This window comes from Curcuma longa, chromosome 8 (genome assembly GCF_044706935.1).
Source record: "Curcuma longa cultivar G26 ecotype Majalengka, Jawa Barat chromosome 8, ITB_CL_G26_1.1, whole genome shotgun sequence".
NCBI lineage: Eukaryota > Viridiplantae > Streptophyta > Magnoliopsida > Zingiberales > Zingiberaceae > Curcuma > Curcuma longa.
In genome coordinates this window covers 2,615,679-2,621,713 of record NC_133868.1, presented here as the reverse complement: position 1 = coordinate 2,621,713, position 6,035 = coordinate 2,615,679, and the positions used below count along the sequence as shown (strand labels likewise).

At 33.9% G+C, this 6,035-nt stretch overlaps 1 pseudogene; it reads right to left on the bottom strand.

Moving 5' to 3' along the window:
- Window positions 1–346: 346 nt before the first annotated feature.
- LOC141833193 (uncharacterized) lies at window positions 347–4,949 on the bottom strand (annotated as a pseudogene).
- Window positions 4,950–6,035: the final 1,086 nt, after the last annotated feature.

The following is a 6,035-nucleotide window of genomic DNA, read 5'->3' as shown; positions in this document are numbered from 1 at the left end:
AAAGATAAATACGAATTAAACACAATCAATAAATAAATTTATGATTCATAAAATGAAATATTATCTGGTTTAGGATCTATGTTATTTGTACTTATAGTTGGTGGTTGCATGTCTACCTCAGCACAATGCATAAAATGAGATTTCCTATTAGTTTGACGCTTAGGAGTCATTCCTACTACAAATAATCATTAGTTGCATATTATAAACAATACAAAGTTAATAGTAAAAATGAAAAGGAAATACATATCACCATATATCATTCAAACACAATATAATAAAAATTCATTCTACTGTTATTACAATGATAATTAACTAAATATAAATGCATAGACTAGATAAAATCTTATCATAAATCAGTATCAATTTCCACTCCTGCAACATCATCACAAACCCAAACCGCTTCTTCATGCTCATTGAAATCTTCAGAATTACAAATATAATTTTGAAGATATGTATTAACATCTACCATAAGTTGCATTTTATACTTCACTCATGCATCAGTGCTGACAATGCATGCCAATCACAATCATTTGGATCTTCCACATAAAATACTTACATAGCTTGAGATGCTAAAATATAAGGCTTGTTATGATGTCTTACATTTTTAAAATTGGCCAACATAAAACCATCTTCATCCAATTTTAGTTGTTTGCCTTTAGAGACCCACTCACATTCAAATAAAGCAACTTTTCGACCTTCCCCATAATCTAACTCGATCATATTTTGCAAAATTCCATAATAATCAAGTGCATTTAATACTTGATTGTGATATTTTATACTTGAATAACTTAAAGTAGTGACCCTAATAGTTACGCCACAATTGTGAGTTGTTCTCTTACGTTCCACTTCTTTTGTATACAACCTAAATCTATTTGAAATGAATTTATCATATCATATCCCAATGATATTCAGGCCTCTTGCAAGTGATCTTAAATCATTTGACATTGGATCCATCTTCTAGAAGATTTGTATCTTCAATCTATCATACAGTAGTACCTAATCAATTATATTTACAAAAAAAATTAATATATATTTTTAATAACTATTATAACAAAACTTACATGATTGGCAAACCGATAGGAAAAAGTTTTACTATGTATACACTCAATTTAGTGTATTTGAAGATGGGAATGACTAAATTGCACAATTCCATGATGTTCATTACAATTAGTAATAATAATTTTATAAATAATAATGACTAAATAGTTATATATTTAAACACCATGAATTATATAAAAGCATACTCTATATAAGATTGTTTGTGATGACAATTAACACATTGATATGCCTTCTTTAATATCTCAATATCAAACTTGGTTATAATGGTCTTTCTAAGTGCATAACCAGAGATGTTAAACACATCTAATGCAAATGTTGAATCAATATTTATATCATCATTTCTTGATGATTGATTAAATCTTGTCTCCACATATCTGTTAAATATAAAGAGCAAAATGTTAAACATTCCTCAACTAAATACCCTTCTCCTTCAGGCCTATTTTTATTTCAAACATAGGACTTTAATGTCCCTAGGTACCTTATGTCAAAAAAATTAACAATTAGTATTATTTAAAAATTAATATATTTTAAATAAAATAACATTAATAAAATTTATATATTACTTTTCAATTGAATACATCCAACAATAGTGAACTGGCCTAGAAAATTATACTTCAGTAAGCAAACGAATAGTTAGATGAACCATTATGTCAAAAATGAGGAAGGAAAAATCTTTTCTAACTTACAGAGGATCACTATAATATCTCTCCTCAGACGAGTCATATCAATAGGAGAAATTACTTTACTACATAACTCTCGAAAATACCTACTTAATCTAATCAAAGGAAGCTGAGTCGACTTAGATAAAGTTCTACGTAGTGCAATTGGCAACAATCACTGCATCAAAATGTGATTGTCATGACTTTTCAGACCAATTAATTTTATCGATTTCATTGGAATACACCATGATATGTTAGATGCATAGTCATCTGGAACTTTAATTTGTTTTAAAACCTTGCAAAATATGCCCTTCTCTTTTTTCCCCATTGAAAAAAGATGTTAGAGGTAAATAAACTTTCTTTGGTCCTTTCTCTATAGAATGAATTGTTGTTCTTATCCCTATTTCTTGTAAATCAAGTCATGATTTCAAATTATCTTTCATTTTTCCTTCCATATTCAGTAATGTCCCACAAATAGATTCACAAACATTCTTTTCAATATGCATAAGGTCAAGATCGTGATGTATCACATTGTCTTTCCAATACAGTAAATAAAAAAATTAATTTTTTCCAATTAAAATGGTAGTGCTGAATTATCATTAATTATTTTCCCAAATGTAAATTTTAAAATTTTTAACTCATCTATCACCATATCTCTTTTTCTTCTTCTGCAAGTCTGCTTCGTCGTAACCAACTCAGCTATGCCCATATCTCCTGATAGTATGGGTGGTGGTCTTCCAAACTCTTCTATGTCATTAAAAAATTGAGTATTTTTTCGAAACACATGATCATTATTTAAAAACTTATAGTGACCCATATGTTGGCGTTCTGGATCTCCGTCCTATGATCCGGATTCTATCCGCTCCGAAAAGCATAGAACCCCACAGGACAAAAATTTTATCCCGCCTAGGATCAATTGACAAAGTCTACAAAAGACTAAGTCAATCGATCCTTCAGGATCGCCGATTCCTAAATTACTAACTACGGTTTATATGACTAGTTCTAGTAAAATTAAAACTGCGGAAAATAAAATTTTACCAGAACCTTGTTGATGACCTCGGAGCCTTCCGCTGTATTCCTATCTTCTTCCTGGACGTTGGGTGGACAACGATCCTCCAGAAACAAAGAACTGCAACCTCCGGATGAAGAAGCCTTGGATCGCCTTTCTTCTTCTCGCAGCAACTTCGCCTTGTCTCGTCTCTTTGCTTGGATCCGGCCACCACCTTGGAAGAGGGGTTCGGCCACCTCAAGAGAAGAAGGGGAAGGGGCGGTGGAGGAAGAAGAAAAAGAAAAGGAGAAGGAAGAAGAAGAAGGGGGGCGGCGGCAAGAGAAGGGAGGGAGGAGAGGCTTTCGAATCGTTTCGATCTCTCTTCTCCTTTCTTGATTGTTATTGCCGCCCACCCCCTCCATCCTTTTATAGCCTCACGCCCAAGACCAAGCACCCTTTGCCAATTCAAAATTTTCTTTAATTTTGATTGATTCCTCGAACCAATTCTAAATTATAGAAACTTCTTAAATCCTGGCCTTTAGATTGCCTTGCTTGGTTTCTAGCCGTTAGATCTTTTCAGAATTATTTAAAAAATAATTCCAGACTTTATCTATAAGTGGCCGGCCACTTTGGATTGGATTTGGTTCAATCCGTGAACCAACTTTATATTAAAAGGGAAAATAAAACCGAACCGAAGAGATCTCATCCGTCGGATGCAACTTAACCTCATCTAACGGTTACGATATAATCTCTTTTAATATAACTTAATCTCCTTGATCCAATGGCCATGATTGTTCCTCTTGGGCGTGTGGTTCATTGAACCATGTCTGGTTCACCTCGTGAACCGGTTCTTCCTTCCAAAGAGAATTAAAACCGAACCGGAGAGATCTCGTCCATCGGACGCGACTTAATCTCATCCAACGGTTCTAATCTATTCTCTTCTATTCCTCTTTATTTATTTCGATCCAATGGATGCAACTTGATCTAATCCCACGGATACAAGCTGATCTCATCCATTAACTCATCCTACGGTCGAGAACTAATCTCATCCAACGGTCGAGATTAAATCTCATCCGACGGCTAAGAACTAATCTCATCCGTTTGATTGCATCCTTTTGAAGATGTCTTTAGGCTACAGTGGGGACCTCGAGGAGGTATTAGATCTGGCCTTCTGATGGGTTTCGGATCCCGTATTCAACCCCGAATACACACCTACATCCATCAATAACGATCCATTCCACTAGAGGATCATTATTGCACTACCAATCTAATCCCCAAATTACGTTATGGGTTCCTTCTTATTATTTTATGCATTGCTCCCCGTGTTTAAGATATCGTATGTCCGTCAATTATCTGAGTTCACTGACAACTCAATAATCGACATCTAAGACCTTGAATAGTACCACTCAACCTTATTGTCAGCCGGACCAAGTCCACTTGCAAGATTTGACTTGACAATCCTTATGAGCTCTCCAAGGGGACATCATCAGCCCTACTGGGACACGGATTCCTTCTATAATTAATGGCACACCGTATAAATAGTAACATCACCCAACTTACCGAGAATATTTGATCTGACGGAAAGATCTCACCCTTTGGTAAATCAAAGCAATAATTACTAAGTATAGGTGCCCATTTATTACATCGGGATTAAGAGTGCATAATTATAATAACAGAGGTCTTGTTCAATTTGCGAGTCAGTGTAAATCGAACAACCTCAATGGTCCTACTCAATACACACAAAGTGCACTAGTGTAATTCTACAGTCAAGACAGACAGTCACCGAATTACACTACAACCGTTCCCGATGGTTTGTCCAAAGTCATCTTGGTTGTGAGCCTTAGTTTATAATTCACAAGGGACCGATAATCATGGTCTTCTGTGTCTCACAGACACCAAGTTATCTACAATGTAAATTAAGAGGACTTTATTGCAAAATACACTATTGCAATCATTTGACCAAAACATGATACTTTATTTCATAAATGTTTATATACAAAAGAGCTAGTCTTTTCAGTATACTTCCTATAAAACCTTATGTGCAATTTTTCTCTTTTCATCGGTAGGACCATTTTTGGATGTTTCCCATCTGGGCTCATTACATGTTTCACATTGAATTCTTTCTTTGTCCAACCTCCAGTACAAAGTGCAATCATAGGGCAAGCATCAATCTTTTCATAACCAAGTTCTATTTGCTTCATCAATTTCTCTGCTTCATAGTAAGTCTTAGGCAAATCATCCATTGCATTAGAAAATGCTTCTCTCAACAAATCTAAAAGCATATCCAAATCCTATTGTTAATTTTGCATAGACACTTTAAGTGAAGCAAGTGAATCATGAATGCAAATTTTGAGATTTTTTTGCATCCTAGATATAATTCTTTCTATGAATCATCAATCAATTTATAGAATGTCATCTCAGCCTCTTCAGTTGGATACTCCTTATCATTTTCAAATTCTTGTGTGCTAATTAGATTGTCATTGTGCTCTAGGATGCTAAATGCCTCATAAACTAAACCTTGCATATCATCTGCATCATTTCAAGATGGAACAAAAGTAGAGTTTGTAGATGCACTATATGTTATCTCTCCATGAGCTACCCAGTGAGTATAATTTTTGATAAATCCATCAACTGTCAAATGATCATAAGCAATCTCTCTTGAAACAAATATATCAATCTTACACGATACACAAGGACATAAAATTATTCCATTTATGTTTGCATTAGAAAATGCAAAATGTAAGAAACTTTCAACCCGATTTCTATACTTCTCTGTTTGTCTTGGTAAAAACATCCAACTCTTATCCATAATGATTTTACAAAAGATGCATAAACAAAAATCATTATGATAGATTTATAAATTTTAAAATACATGTATATTAAATTTAACACTCATAAATGAAGAACTATGCTACAAAGTGAAATACAAGTAATCAAAAGAAGAAGTGTGCCTAAATGAAGGGTGAACCTAAATGAATCCATGCATATAAGGTAAAATGAAATGGATGTCTATCATCTATAAGGTCATAACTTCAATCAAGAACAAAGAGTTAATGTAACAACTAGTTGATATAGGGGTGACGTAGGAGAGTTAATGTAATTACTAGTTGATGTATGTTAATGTAATGATTAGTTGATGTAGGGGTGATGTAGGAGGAGTCAAACTTTAACAGGTCATAATTTTTGACTCGGGTATCAAAATGAGGCACGATCGGTTGCTAATCAAAGCTCTTTCAATACCGACTCACTTTCAGACCCATTAGACATCGTTTAGTATCTTTTTAAGGCTCTGAACATATTTTTCATTATTTATAATAACTTTTTATTGT